The sequence below is a fragment of the Macrotis lagotis genome, chromosome 4 (genome assembly GCF_037893015.1).
Source record: "Macrotis lagotis isolate mMagLag1 chromosome 4, bilby.v1.9.chrom.fasta, whole genome shotgun sequence".
Classification (NCBI taxonomy): domain Eukaryota; kingdom Metazoa; phylum Chordata; class Mammalia; order Peramelemorphia; family Peramelidae; genus Macrotis; species Macrotis lagotis.
In genome coordinates, this window is record NC_133661.1 from 230146301 (window position 1) to 230160582 (window position 14282).

The 14282-nt window shown below is 35.9% G+C and overlaps 1 long non-coding RNA gene across 2 annotated transcripts in view; it reads left to right on the forward strand.

Annotated features, from left to right (window-relative positions):
• The first annotated feature begins 1504 nt into the window (after positions 1 to 1504).
• Positions 1505 to 14282, forward strand: part of LOC141522272 (uncharacterized) — a 43966-nt gene continuing 31188 nt past the window's right edge. For both annotated transcript variants that reach the window (XR_012478177.1, XR_012478176.1), the window contains exon 1: positions 1505 to 1826. This is a non-coding gene — a long non-coding RNA (uncharacterized LOC141522272). The remainder of the gene's footprint in view (positions 1827 to 14282) is intronic.

The window sequence follows — 14282 nt, forward strand, 5'->3', positions numbered from 1 at the left end:
GATATATGAAGAAAGATACTATCTGCATCCAGAGAAAGAACTGATAAATAGATGTAGCCTATCTGATGGTAGCTATCTCTAGGGCAGTGGGTGGGGAAGAAAAAATGAAATTTGCATAATAGTTAAGTTGAGCATAATTTGAAGTTTCCTGTGCAATCTTCTTTTCTATTGTACTGATATGGAAATGCTTGTTTTATCCCATAAAACTTAATTAAAGAAAAGCTGATTTTGTACAAGAAAACACGAACTTTTCAGTAGAAGAAGGAAGATCAGGAAAGGTTTTATGTACAAGATGATTTTTCAACTGAGCTTTGAAGAAAACTAGACTTCTAAAAGGTCTACTACCAGTACATTCTTCCTAGAAATTCTGCCATCTTTCTGGACATTTGTTTAAAAAAAAGTTTAGAAAACTTAAATTTTTAAAAGTCTGCTTCTTCCTCCCTCCTTTCCTCCCCCATCAACATTTGCACTGGAAAAAAAGAAGTTGCTTATGCAAAACCTCAATAATCTGCATCTTCTTCCTGTTCTTTCTTCATCATTTACAAAAATAAGTCCTTCCCAAGCACACTGTGAAAGTCCCTCCTCACCTACTTTTCAAATTTTTTTATAAAGGTCTTTTTTAAATATCATGTCACTTATGACAAACAACATTTTTCTTGATACTTTAAAGTATTTCAATTATTTATTAAATCCACTAGTGAAGATTGCTGCTTTCTGGACCTACAAATCCTCAGTGACAAATTTATACAATTTCTTGTTCTCTAGTCATCTTTGTTAATATCTACCACTTGCTTATAATTAATTTAGGATAAATATTGAGAATGCTTCATGGACATTTGTTTTTCTCATTATGCATGTTAATGTCATGAAAATAAATTACGATTAGCACTGCTGTGTTCAGGTAAATCTTGCTCAATTATTCTAAAAGAAAATCATGTTAAATAAAATAATCATATGTAACATTCATCATAGCTGTTTTCCTAGTTGGAAACAAATGCAAAAGTATAAACACTAAATTCATAGACAACTTCTCATACCTGGGTAACTAGGTAAGGGGATAAAATGATGAAGGGTGCCCAGGAGATAGACTCTCCTGAGGAGGGGGCTTGCAAAGACCACTGAAGGTTCATTTATAAATGAAAAAATCTCACAGCTGTCTGACCCAGGAGTGTCAGAAAAGTCATAAATCTTAATGCACAGATTACTGCAAAAAGTTACAAGTTCATTTAGAATTATTTAAGGGGGCATCAAGGTAGAGAAAGTGAGTTTTAATAAGATAGTAAAGTTAAGAAAAGAAAGACAGCTGAAAGGTCATGCTTGCCAGCTGGGCTGAGGTCAACATAGTCTTGATAGAGTTGGGTTGGGAGAAGGGGAGGCAAGAAGAAGGAAAGATATAAAGGGGAACAAGATAGTGGTCAGTGTGAAATCAGCAGGGATTAGCATATGACAGAGAAAGGGAGAGCTACCAGTGCTGGGAGGAGCCGGGGGAGGTGCCAGGGAGTGGCCAATACCTGGACAAGACTAGGGTCAGGCATACACCTTGTCAAGCTACTTGCTAGAATGGTAAAGGAGGGGTAATGGATAAGGGGCTGAAGTTGCTCCTGCTAGCTCAGTGGATTTATATTTCAGATGAACCTGAACAATGTGATAGAAGTCAGAGTTCCACCGAAAATGCCAGACAAGTGCAGATAATATTTCCTTAATATTACAGATGAATGTTTCCCTAATATTTCTCCTTCAGCAAGAGCATTGGACTTGGAAGCAAGAAGATTCATCTTCATGAGTTTTAATCCATCCTCAGACACTTCTTAGTGGTGTGTCTCTAGGTAAGTCATTTAATCTCTGTCTATCTATAATTTTTCCAACAATAAAGTGAGGATAGCTATATCTGCTACTGTTGTGATGATCAAATTAGATTATATTCCCAAAGTGTTTAGGATATTGACTGTTTTAGAGTAGTAATGTCCTCACTTGTCACCACACTCTGTATTCCAGTCAAACTGATATACCTGCTTTTCCTTGAACTTGGCATTCCACTTTTGATATACATATCTTGGTATAGATTGTCCCACATCCCTAGTATTCACTTCCTTCTCAATTTTGTCACTTAGAATCTTTGCTCCCTTTAAAGCTCAGCTCATTTGCCATTTTCTCTTTAAAGTCTTTTCCAGGTCTCCTGGATGCAAGTGTTCTTTCTGTCCTCAAATAATAACAGGGATAATAATTTTATTACATGTTGTACCATTTGAGTGAGAAATTCTTTGGGTACTTGGACTGTTGTTTATTTTTTCACTGCATTCCTGTAATATCTCACAATGCCTTGCTCTTAGGAAGCATGAATACAGGTTATGATGAGATATAAATGAGGTATACACAGATTACTAATCATTTTGAAGGAGGTAGAGTCAGGAAAATGGAGCTCAAATCCAGCCTCAAATTCTTATTAGTCTCAGCAAGGCACTTAACCCTCTTTTCCACAGTTTCCTCATCTGTAAAATGAATTGAAGAAAATAGCAAACCACTCCAATATCCGTGCCAAGAAAATCTCAAATGGGATCAAAAAGAGGCAAATATAACTGAGCAACAACTACTGACTCATAATCTAGTGCTCTCTCCTTTGCACTATCACGGCAGAGTAATTTATAGGGAAATTAGTCTCATCTCTCTCTCTCTCTCTCTCTCTCTCTCTCTCTCCCCTCTCTATTTCTTCCCCTTCCCCTACTCCTCTAACAACTACTACATGAAGAAAATCATTCTTGTGGTCACTGAACACACAGGAAACAAAAATTCATCCTTTTCAACAGTGGTTTCTACAAGGAAAGACTGGAATTGAGTTTACTTGAATAGACTCCACTTTAATATTCTTTGAAGATTTCATTTCCCCAGTTATGTTTGTACATCTAGTACATTGTGAGATTTTCAGAATGTCTTTTTTCTCTCATGAAACTAAATAAAATTAAATCATGTCTTTATTGATCTCTTACAATGTATGCTAAGGATCAAAACATTTTCCTCATGAGTGTACCATTCATGGAAACTCCTTTATATTAGCTTTCACTAGATGACTGAAGCAGAAGTAAATCAACTTTAAAGTTATGAGTATGGAAAATATTTGCAGAGGGTTATCATAAATACCATCATCTCCACCTTTACCCATTATTCTGTGGACATCTTCTAGGCACATGGCTTTGTATCTGGGCTATTCATAATAGATTCTAGTCTTCCATTTTTCAGCGAGGATACATAATGAAAAACCTAATGTTCTCTAAACATTTACAGTGTTGGGATAACCTTCAAACAAATATCAATTTTGTGTGCTTTTTTTCCTTTCTAATAACAAATCTGAATCTCCCTAAAGATTCTCATGCTTTGTGGAGGTTTTTAGGATAACTAATAAGGCACAAAGGCCCTGAGATAGTAGGAAACATTCCTCCTGGTCCAATAGGAATGTCTAATATACAACTCCATTTTAAGTTGAGGGTGATTCCCTTGATAGAGAAGCCAGAAGTAGTTTTTTCCCAGATCCTTCCTTCTATAGAAGGAGAAATATCTGTCTAGTTTTTAACATTAAGAAAAAGTTGTGCTTATCTAATGTGTTCTGAGGGCTCCCTCAGCTGAATGGACCCTAATCAGATGTAAATTCCCTCCTATTGTTCAATGTAACTCCATTGTTAAATGTAAATTCTACAAGATAAGAGCAACCTCCACTCCTCCTTTTACCCCTCCCTCCAGTTTCCTGCCTTTCAGAATAAGTACAGACTTCAATCTCATACTAGAGGTGGGATCCCCCTTTGACTGAATTTTTCCACACTCTTCCCTAGACAGGAAGTAAGCAAGACTATAAAATCAGTCCAAACTCCCCTCCAGACTGGACTCACTCCAATCTAATCCCAGCCAGCTCTTAAAGTGGTTTTCCTTTCTCTCTTTCCCTCAGGCATTCTCTCCTAGATCTTTGTTATTCAGTTTGTCCTCAAGCAGCTTATTGTCTCTCCTGGGAAAAGTTTAATCTGTGAACTTTGTAGACTTAAAAACCCTGAGCTTTTCCAGCTTCAGGGCTCATCTTGAATTTTTCACTTTCAAAGAATTCTCACCTTTATGATGGCCCCACCAATTTCTCCATCATCATCATATTGCCGACCCATGAAGGGATTAAATGTGACCCTGAACTTGCTTGGAGTTCTAGAAGGTGAGGGACCCCAGAACCATGCCCAAGTCTTCCAGATCAGACCAAATTGTACTCTTAGCTGGCCTTCTCACTTTATCCTTCTTTCCCCCAACCAGGAAATTGTGGGAAAAGAGGTATATGTTGTATGAGCTTATTAGGGGTGACTAGAAGCAATAGACAGGACACTAATATTGCAGCACCCCTCATTTTGCATGGCTCTTGCTCAGATCCCCAAGGAGCATGCTGTGCGTTGAAGCTCCCCTCTTTCAAGGCAGAGTCAGATGGATCTTGCTTGGACCCCCAAGGACCACACACCAATAGTTTTTGTTCAGCAGTGAGATGTTTACAAAGTTTTTTAGGCTAAAATCCAATTGGTGTGAAGATTTTAATAACCAGAGTTTATGAGACGGATTTTTTTTTCTTTCCCAGTGGTCCTATCCATGGACAGTAACGAGAGAGAGAGAGAGAGAGAGAGAGAGAGAGAGAGAGAGAGAGAGAGAGAGAGAGAGAGAGTTCCTTAGGGTGGTTAGAAGGAATCTTCCCCTCCTTTTTCCCCTTTGGCTGGAGGATAGTTGTAAAAAAGACTTTTTAATCTCCTAAGAAATCTGGATTTTTTTAAAGGAGTTGGCTTGGTTTCTTGTTTCTGGAGTAATAATTACTTATCTAGTACATTCCCTGCCTTGATTTGCCTAATCTGTTCTACCTGCTCTTTCCCTCCCATCAAAGAAAGTGCTTCTTGGAATCTCTTGAAATCCCGAAGTCTGGGTGCCAAGGATTGTGTTAATTCAGTGGCTTCAGGAATGAGTCTCAGGCATACTATATTGACCTCAGTCTATGTTTCTCTCTCTCTCTCTCTCTCTCTCTCTCTCTCTCTCTCTCTCTCAGAGGAGAAATGGAGCCTTTCTTTTTACAAACTCTCTTCTCCTTGCTACTGCACAGGCCTGGACCTGGGCAGAAAATGAGATAGTGAGGGGTCCTTGCCCCTGAACACAGAAGCTGCTAATCCTGTCCCCAGTTTAAGTGACATTCTAACTCCACTTCTCCAGCATTTGGGATAAATTCTTCAAAGGTCTGAAGGAATGCCCCATATCTTCTTCCTTGTGTTGCTTGATTTTGCTCCATTATGTTTTATACATTAAGTTTTGATCCATTATCCACTTGCGAAGAATCACTCTTTTGATCAGGGAATGCAAGTGTAAAAAGAAAATAGAGATTTATTAAAAGAAGTTACAACACAAAAGAAAGTAATAGGAAAGTGAAGATGAGATTAAGGAAAAGCCAAGTGCATTGCTAATTAATCTTGGCAGCCCAGCAGAAGATTGAAAAGCAAGAGAGCCCAATCCCCTCCCAAAATCTCTTTAAATTCCCCCTCAGGGTTCATGGGGAGAGGTGGTAAATTGGGAGTGGTCCAAGTCCCCATTGGAGATTTTGCCTTTTGGGGGGAAGGGGTGTGTTTCCAGCACCTGTGAGACCTGGCTCAACACGCCCTATGTCCATGGTTCTCTGCATCAGTCATACAACTTGGAACCAGGTATCCCCCAATGGCAAGCTAAGCACTGGTCCTTCCTGTCTCAAGGTGCTTGATCTCCAATTTCAACATATTATTTCCTGCCGACCAGCAACCAGGCCAAAGTTAAGTGAAAGGAAAAATAGGGACATGATACAAATAACAGTGTCCAAGGGAGGCAGAATCTCAAGAGCTGGAACCTCCACCCATTTAAAAGATTTTGTTTCTGCTACATTCACAATTCTTTCTGTCACTTGTTTGGAGGTACAGCCTTTCACAGGTCTACCTATGGGGCTGCCCAACCCTGACTCCCATTACTAAGGTTTTACCACAAGCTTTCCTACCTATCTAGGAAAACCCCTCCTATGAAAAGAAGGGTGGGGCAGTCAGCATGACCTAAAAACCTGGGCATCTCCAAGAGGGTTTCTATAAATTAACAGCTTGTCATTAACTGGTTAAATTTTGTTTTGGAAGTTTTCTAACTTTTCTTTTTAAAATAAATGAAAAGATCTATATGGGAAATGATAATCCAAAGTTAATTAATGAACTTTTTCTGGGACTGGGGAATTCAGATTTGAGTTCAATTAAGCTGTGCTCTTATAAGAAATAATAAGAAAAAGCTAAATTCTAAACACCAAGCACTTGTGAATCCTAGCAGTGAACTAGCTAAGTGAAATAAATATTTTAAAACATGAAGTATGGAAGTATTTGTTATAGGAATATTAACATTTTTATTCTTATCTCTGCAATTAGATAACTGGGTTTGATCTGTGCAAGATAATTTAAAAATATATTTAATTACATCAAGGATTTTTAATTACTGATTGACTGTTTAAACTGCACAAGTAGTACAGTACTAATTGTAACTAGTACAATTAAAAAATAATAATATAAATGTATATGTTTGTATGTATGTGTATATTTAAGTATATATTTTAAATCACAAGTCTCTGTTATAGCTCCCAATAGCCCTTCTTTCCTCACTAATGTCCTGGAGAACTAAGAAGAGGTCAATGAACTATTCTTGGGGTTTAATGAACTGTCCAGAGACTTAAAATTTGGCTACATAAGTGAATTAATATGTAATCTTTGTCCTAATGAGAATGATATCTATATTTGTGAGTGTGTATATATGTGTGTGTTTGTGTGTGTGTGTGTGTGTGTGTTTGTGTACATGTATATAACTTGAAAGATAATAATGAAACCTTTCTGGGAGTGTGCAACCCAGATTTGAAATGGTTTAGGATGTGTTCATGTTTGGGGTAGACTGATTTATGTCTGGCCCAGTCTAAATGAAATAAATATTCTAAAATGTTTATTACTCCTTTTTATTTGGGTTTTAGATTTGTTTTAAAAAATACCAATTTAAAATTAATAAGTAATCAATAACAGATTATCATCTGAGTTAGGGCATCATCATTGAAGATCTCAAGGCCTCAATTGCTAGTGAATACTTGCTAGTATTAATAATTTGGTTTCAATTGAAAACTGAAAAGATAGTATTTCCCTTTATAAATCAAGTTAGTAAATCAGATTTAAACTAGAGAAAGTGTTCAAGATAAATATCTATTGGAAGCTTTTTAAAGGCAAGCCTTTAAAGGCAAACCCTGCTAGCAGCAAAAGAAAAAGACTGAATGGTATCTTCTTATTTATCTCCTTAATTAAGTGTAACTACTTTAAAATTCAAGCCACCTATGTTAGGAAATTTTATCTTATTTAAAGGGCTTGTTAAAAGCTCAGTTCAGACATCAGATGAGCTGCTCCTGGTTCTCTCTGGCTTAGAAAAGCTGAGTCCAATTGTCTCTGAAGGTTTACATTTGAAAGTTGACATTTGAAAGTAGGTTTGTGTAAAATCTTACTTTAACCAAGAGAAAGTAGTATTTGGAAGCATCTATAAGCTAATTTATCGTAAAGTTAATCTAATATTGATAACAATTATATCCAACCTATTTTACTTAATGAATCTCTGGAACGTTGAATATTCTATTAGGTAAAGTTTTGGAATGTTAAGTGGTATGTTATAATGTTTATTCTCTGTAATCTAAGCTTTTTTTTTATCAGGACCAATTCAAACTAAACTTTTGGGAATTTTTAAATTGTGTTATTGATAGTAAATAGAGTGAATGAATTGGGGTTACATCTAATGATTTAGACCTTTACCAATAAGATTGTAAAGATTTGTTGTGTGAATTGTAGTAGGTCAGAGAATACATTGTCAACACTTTCTCAAGGTTTTTATGGCCCAGAAAGTTTTTGAAACTTTTTGCTATCTGAAAACAAGATGAGGGGGGTGGCTAGGTGGAATAGTGGATAAAGCACCGGCCTTGGAGTCAGAAGTACCTGGGTTCAAATTCAAATTCTCAGACACTTAATAATTACCTAGCTGTGTGGCCTTGGGCAAGCCACTTAACCCCATAAAACCTAAAAAAAAGAAAAAGAAAAAAGAAAGAAAACAAGATGAGGTGGGGAAAACATATCTATCTGAAATTTTTATTAAATGTACTGAGTGACTTATTGTTTCTATGTGATTGTGAAAACCTGGCATGTCAGTTAGTTATTATTGTTCTTGTTTCAAATAATTATTTTCTTGGTTCTTAGTAATAAGGGCTAATTTCTCTTGGCAATATCAGCCTATATGGTCAGAAGAAATCAGGATTGTGGACTTTTTCTCCCTAAGTTAATTGCAAACTCAGAAAGACAGTAGTTAGGTTGTTAGAAGACTCACCCTGTCTTCAAGATACTTTGAGTCCAGGAAGAGATAACAAATAATCAGACAGTACTTGTACAGGTGTGATGGGCTTTGAAGAATAGAGGGCAATTTGATAATAGAAGACTAATAGACTCTCATATTCTTTAATGTTTATAAATTTTTATCAATTATGTTATCAACTTTTGTAACTTCCTTAATTTCCCTTCACCCTTATTTAAAGTTTAGAGATATTACACCTAAATTAATTGGTATTGTTATCAATGGCTCATTATAAAAACTTAATCCAGATAAGTATTTAAATAAATGCAATAAAATATCTTTTATTGATAGATATTTTCAAAGTCGGATGTCCTTTCTTATGGAAAGGGGCTCTAAATCATGGCAATGTTGGGTCTTATATGCAGTTTGAAAGACTTGTTCCTTCCACTTTGTGCCAATTATTGGCCAGGGTCACAATGTAATTGATACATTCACATTCCGCCCCCCATACTAATGAGCATAGGAGTGAACAGTAACCTCCTTGAGCAGACACAAAGGAGAAGGACACAGATGTTAGATTAACGCAAAATTAGATGGGGGCAGACCTGTTCTAATCTCAGATTTTGATCCAGTTGGGGTCAATTCTTTTGTTTTACACTCACATACCTGCTCAGAGGCACTGACACAGGCAGACCCCAGTCTTTGTAATGTAAACTAATACTCTCCCTTCACATTCTTGTGGAAACTAAATATTCCCACATTCCACACAGTTATCTTTTGTGAAAACATAAATTATTTCTTGGTAGCTAGGTGGCACAGTGGATAGAGTACCAGCCCTGGAGTCAGGACTACCTAAATTCAAATCCAGCCTCAGACACTTAATAATTACTTAGCTGTGTGACCTTAGGCAAGTCACTTAACCCCATTGCCTAGCAAAAACATATATATATATATATATATATATATATATATATATATTATTTCAAGTTACTGCTAGATCTGTAGGCTTATGTATATTATAATGTTGAAAAGATTATGTTTAGTAAAATGTAATAATTCATGTGTTACTCTACTTAGAAATAAGGTTGTTCCTAGTACTGTTTTGTTACTTTTAGAATTAATGACATGTTGAAAATTTAAAGTCATCTAAGATGCTCTAATGGTTAGAAAGAATTCTGAAACAATTATCTGTATTTACATCTGATTTAAGTATGGTTAATAACTAAATAGATTTACTGTAAAGAGTTGTTTTTTTAAAAATGTGATTTAGAATTATTATATTTTTACATCTCAAGTTTTGCTTATTATATTTCATTTATACCACAGTCCTTAGGTTCATGTACAGTGATTGATAGAATTAGTTACAATTTTTTCTCTTGATCTCTTTGCTGACATTAGTCATAATCATGGTACATTCTGATTCCTTTAAAACTGAAGTCACCTGAAGCTCTGATTATAGGAAATTGATATATTTCAATATATATTGCTATAGTTGGTCTGTCTGACATCAGGGATGTTAAACAAAAAGACAACAATGTGGGAACACAGGCTATTCTAATGACCATTACACAGGTTATTTCCAAATAACCGCCACCTGGACACAATCTCAGGAGCTGGCACGCTGCCCTGAGAGATAAGTTGTGTGCTGGAGAACTTGGGAGTTGGTCTTTCCGCCCCACAGCCCAAGGGCACAAAGCATAGGCTGTGTTTAACCACCTCCCCTCAATGTACCCCCTTATCTTGTAAAGCAAATGCTGTTTGTAGATCCTGCTTGCCACATTCCCTATTTCCTCATTTTTCTTTGTTCTACTCCAGAAGACCTAACAGTATATATGTTAGAAGCTAAGCAGTAATAAATTTGAGCTTGAGACATAAGGCAATGTGGCTTGACTCCTTATTCTCAAAACAAGACAAGCTGCAACACAACAATATGCCAGTGAGGCCATTAGCCCCATAGGGTTTGATGTTTATTATTTCCAGTGACATAGCCTTTGAGGGAAAAGCCATTAACATTAGCTTAGACAGGACTCCCTTAAAAGAATGCCTCTCCTGGAAGACCTGGAACCTGATTCATTGAAAAAGATTGACTATATGACCTCTGCCTGGAACAGGCATATAAATACATAGAGGGACATGTTCTTTTTATGTGACTACCTCCAAATTTTGTTTGTGCACAGTTGTTTGTTTCCTCCCCTTTTGTTGATCAAGTAAACCTTCCTGTCCCCTGGAAGAGGCTTCTTGCAGAAGGTGAGACTTGAATAGATACTTGGGAGAAGCCTGGGAAACCAACAGGTAGAGAAGAATAAGGACAGCCAGTGAATTAGGTGAGGGATTATAAGCATGGAATGTTTTAGATAGTGTGAACAGTGAATTTTGTCCTTTTAATATATATATACATATCTATACATAAATACAATCATACACATACATGCAAACATATTTTTCTAGGTTTTAAGAGCAAAGTTGAAGTCATCTTTCACAGATACCAAAGAAACTTCTTGGTAATTAGCATTTGAAAAGAGTTCTTTCAGAAAACAAGGCTTATCTTTATCCCATCAAGAATCAGATATCTACCTCCATTGCTTTGAAGGTCTTTTAGGATATTGTATTCTTTTTACTGGAATGATTGATGTTGACTTCCTGTGTCTTGTACTGAGGTGCCCCCACACATTCGTAGTTGGGTGCCCATGACTTTCTTTGATTGGACAAGCTAGAGGTGACATTTCAATCCCACCTTCTGATAGTCAAAACTATATAAAGCCAATTGTAAGGCTACATTTTTTGAGGGGGTGGAGTGGATCTGTCTGTAGCTAGGATCCCCACCCCCATCCCCATGCCTATTTAATTTGCAACATAAAGAAATATCAATAAATATTGATATTAACCTAATTCTGTTTTATTCTTCAAGGCCCAAACTTTGCTAACTAACCTTTGTCCCTGATTGGGACAAACTCTAGGAAGGTTAACATATTTATTTTCAACAGGCCAAAACTTAATAAGGACTCCTCATTTTGCGACTCCTTAGCGATAGATAGAAATACAAACATACACACATGCATATTGTTAACCATAATTTTCCTAGGCTAAAAATGAAATAACAAAGTTAGTTTTCTAAATGAAGTTTTATTTTCTAGGACCTTATCAAAGCCCATAGGTGGGATGGCATCTTTACGGATGCCAATGGTGATACAAAATTTGGGGGCATCTTATTTTGAAAGGACAAAGAATCATAAAAACTGAGTTAGGTACCAATGAGATTTCACATAAATTACATGGTTTTACAATATGGTTTTCTCAAATTTTATAATATTTGCTTAAAATTCCTATTGACAAGAATTCTACTTATGCTGGTAAATGTTTATAAAATACAATTGGACAAATTCAAAAAGAAAATAATTCTCTCAAAACCTCAATTGTTCAAATGGAAAACTCTTACAAAAATAGAATTGACCAATTGGAAAAGGAATTGCAAAAGGTAAACGAAGGGGGCGGCTAGGTGGTGCAGTGGATAGAACATCGGCCCTGGAATCAGGAATACCTGAGTTCAAATCTGACCTCAGACAATAATTACTTAGCTATGTGGCCTTGGGCAAGCCACTTAACCCCATTTGCCTTGCAAAAAAAAAAACCCTAAAAAAAAATAAAGGTAAATGAAGAAAATTCTTCTCTAACAAAAAAAAATAGAGTCTGTGGAAACCAATGACTTCATGAGACAACAAGAATCTGTTAAACAAAACCAAAAAACTGAAAAATAGAAGAAAATGTAAAATACTTCATCAGCAAAACCACTGACCTCAAGAATAATTAAGGGGAGATAACCTAAGAATTATTGGTCTTCCTGAAAACATTGAAGAGAAAAAAAAAAGCCTGGACTTAATATTATAGGATTTAGTGATTGGAAAACTGCCCTGATATCATGGAACCAGAGGGCAAAATAGTTATTGAAAGAATGCATTGATCCTCTCTGGAAAGGGATCCTAAAATGCAAACACCAAGGAATATTGTGGTCAAATTCCAGAACTGTCAGATAAAAGAGAAAATCCTGCAAGCAGCTGAAAAGAAATAATTTAGACACCAAAGAACTACAGTAAGGATTTCACAGGACCTGGCTGCATTAACATTAAGGGATCAAAGGGCCTGGAATGCGATATTCCCCAAAGCAAGGGAACTTGGAATGCAGCCAAGAATTCATTATCTGGAAAAACTGAGCCTTTTCTTTCAGGGCAAAAGATGGACATTTAATGAAATAAGAGACTTCCAATTTTTCCTGATGAAAAGACCAGAGCTTAATAGAAAATTTGGACTTCAAACAGGAGACTCAAGAGACAAATGAAAAAGTAAAAAAAGGGTGGGGTAAAAAAAATAAAAAAAAATGCCATCCAATAAGATGAAACTGGCTATATCCCTACCCGGGAGAAAGAATAATAACTCTAGAGAACTGCACCCCTATTAGAGAGAATATATTTAGCCAGAAGTGGTGGACACTCATGACTTCTTCAAGAAGCTACTATCCAATAAGATGAAACTGGCTATATCCCTATCTGGGAGAAAGACTCTAATAACTCTCAATAATTGTAATTCTATTAAAGAGAATATACTTAGCCAGAAGTGATGGACACTCATGACCTTTCTGTGACATGGATAGAATGATTTAAAAACAATACCTCCTTAAAAAGGGGGACAGTAAAGAGATGGGAGGATGGGGGAGACTGAATGGGGTAAATGTCATTGCAATAAGAATTACAAAGGACTTATTGCAATAGAGGGGAAGAAGGGAGGAGGTAAGAAGCATCTGAATCTTACTCTCATGATTGGCTTAAAATTAACATACATATACTCAGTTAAGTTAAAAAACTTATCTTACCTTTAAAGGTGTTAAAAGGGGGAAAGGGGAGGGAGAGGAAAGGGAGAACCAACAGAAGGAAGGGAAGGAAGAAGGGGCAAAGAGAAAAGGGAAAAAAAGAGGGGGTTGGATATAAAGAGGAAACACTGAAGGTGGTGGTATTTAGAAATAAAATACATGGGAATATGGATAAGGGGAAATATACAAACAGGAAAGATAACATGAAGGGCAATAAAAAGTTAATAATTATAACTTTGATTGTGAATGGAATGAACTCTCCCTTAAAATGTTATTGAATAGCAGAGTGTATTAAAAACCAGAATCCTACAATATGCTGCTTTCAAGAAACTCATTTGAAGCAGAGAGATACATATAGAGTAAAGGTAAAAGCTTGGAGCAAAGTATATTTTGCTTCAGATGAAGTGAAAAAAGCAGGGGTAGCAATCCTTATCTCAGACAAAGCAGCTGCAAAAATAGATCTTGGTAAAAGAGATAAGGAAGGAAACTATATCTTCCTAAAAGGTACCATAGACAATAAAATAATTTCAATACAAATTTAAGAGGTCTATTATAGTCCAAAACTTTTGTTTGTTTGCTTTTTCTTTTCTGGCTTCATTTGAAATTTTAATTAAAAAACCAACAGCTTTGTTGGGTATATATTTTAATTAGATTGTTTTGCTTTTCCCAGTTAGGGCTGTTTTGTTCTTTGTTTTTTGGTGTGGATCTTGTTTGTTTGCTTGTTTTTTAAAGAATAATTTTGAAAGAAAGTTTTGTTAGTCTGGCTTTAAAGTTCCAATAATTTCTCCCTCTTCCACCTTTTCCCTTCCCTTGATAAAGGTATTTGGCTTCCCATTTTATTTTCAGAGAGCTTTGTCCCAGATGTAATTTGACATATTGATTCCTGGAATTATTCTTCCAGAAATTAATACAGGAAATACTGATTTTCAATCTTTTTCTTTTAGACTTCTCTTATTTCTGGAGGTATAAAATTTGCAGATTTGATAATATTTCAATCTGATAACCAGAGAGATTTTTTTTTTTAGAGTTAGACAAAATAATAACAGAATTCAATAAGAAG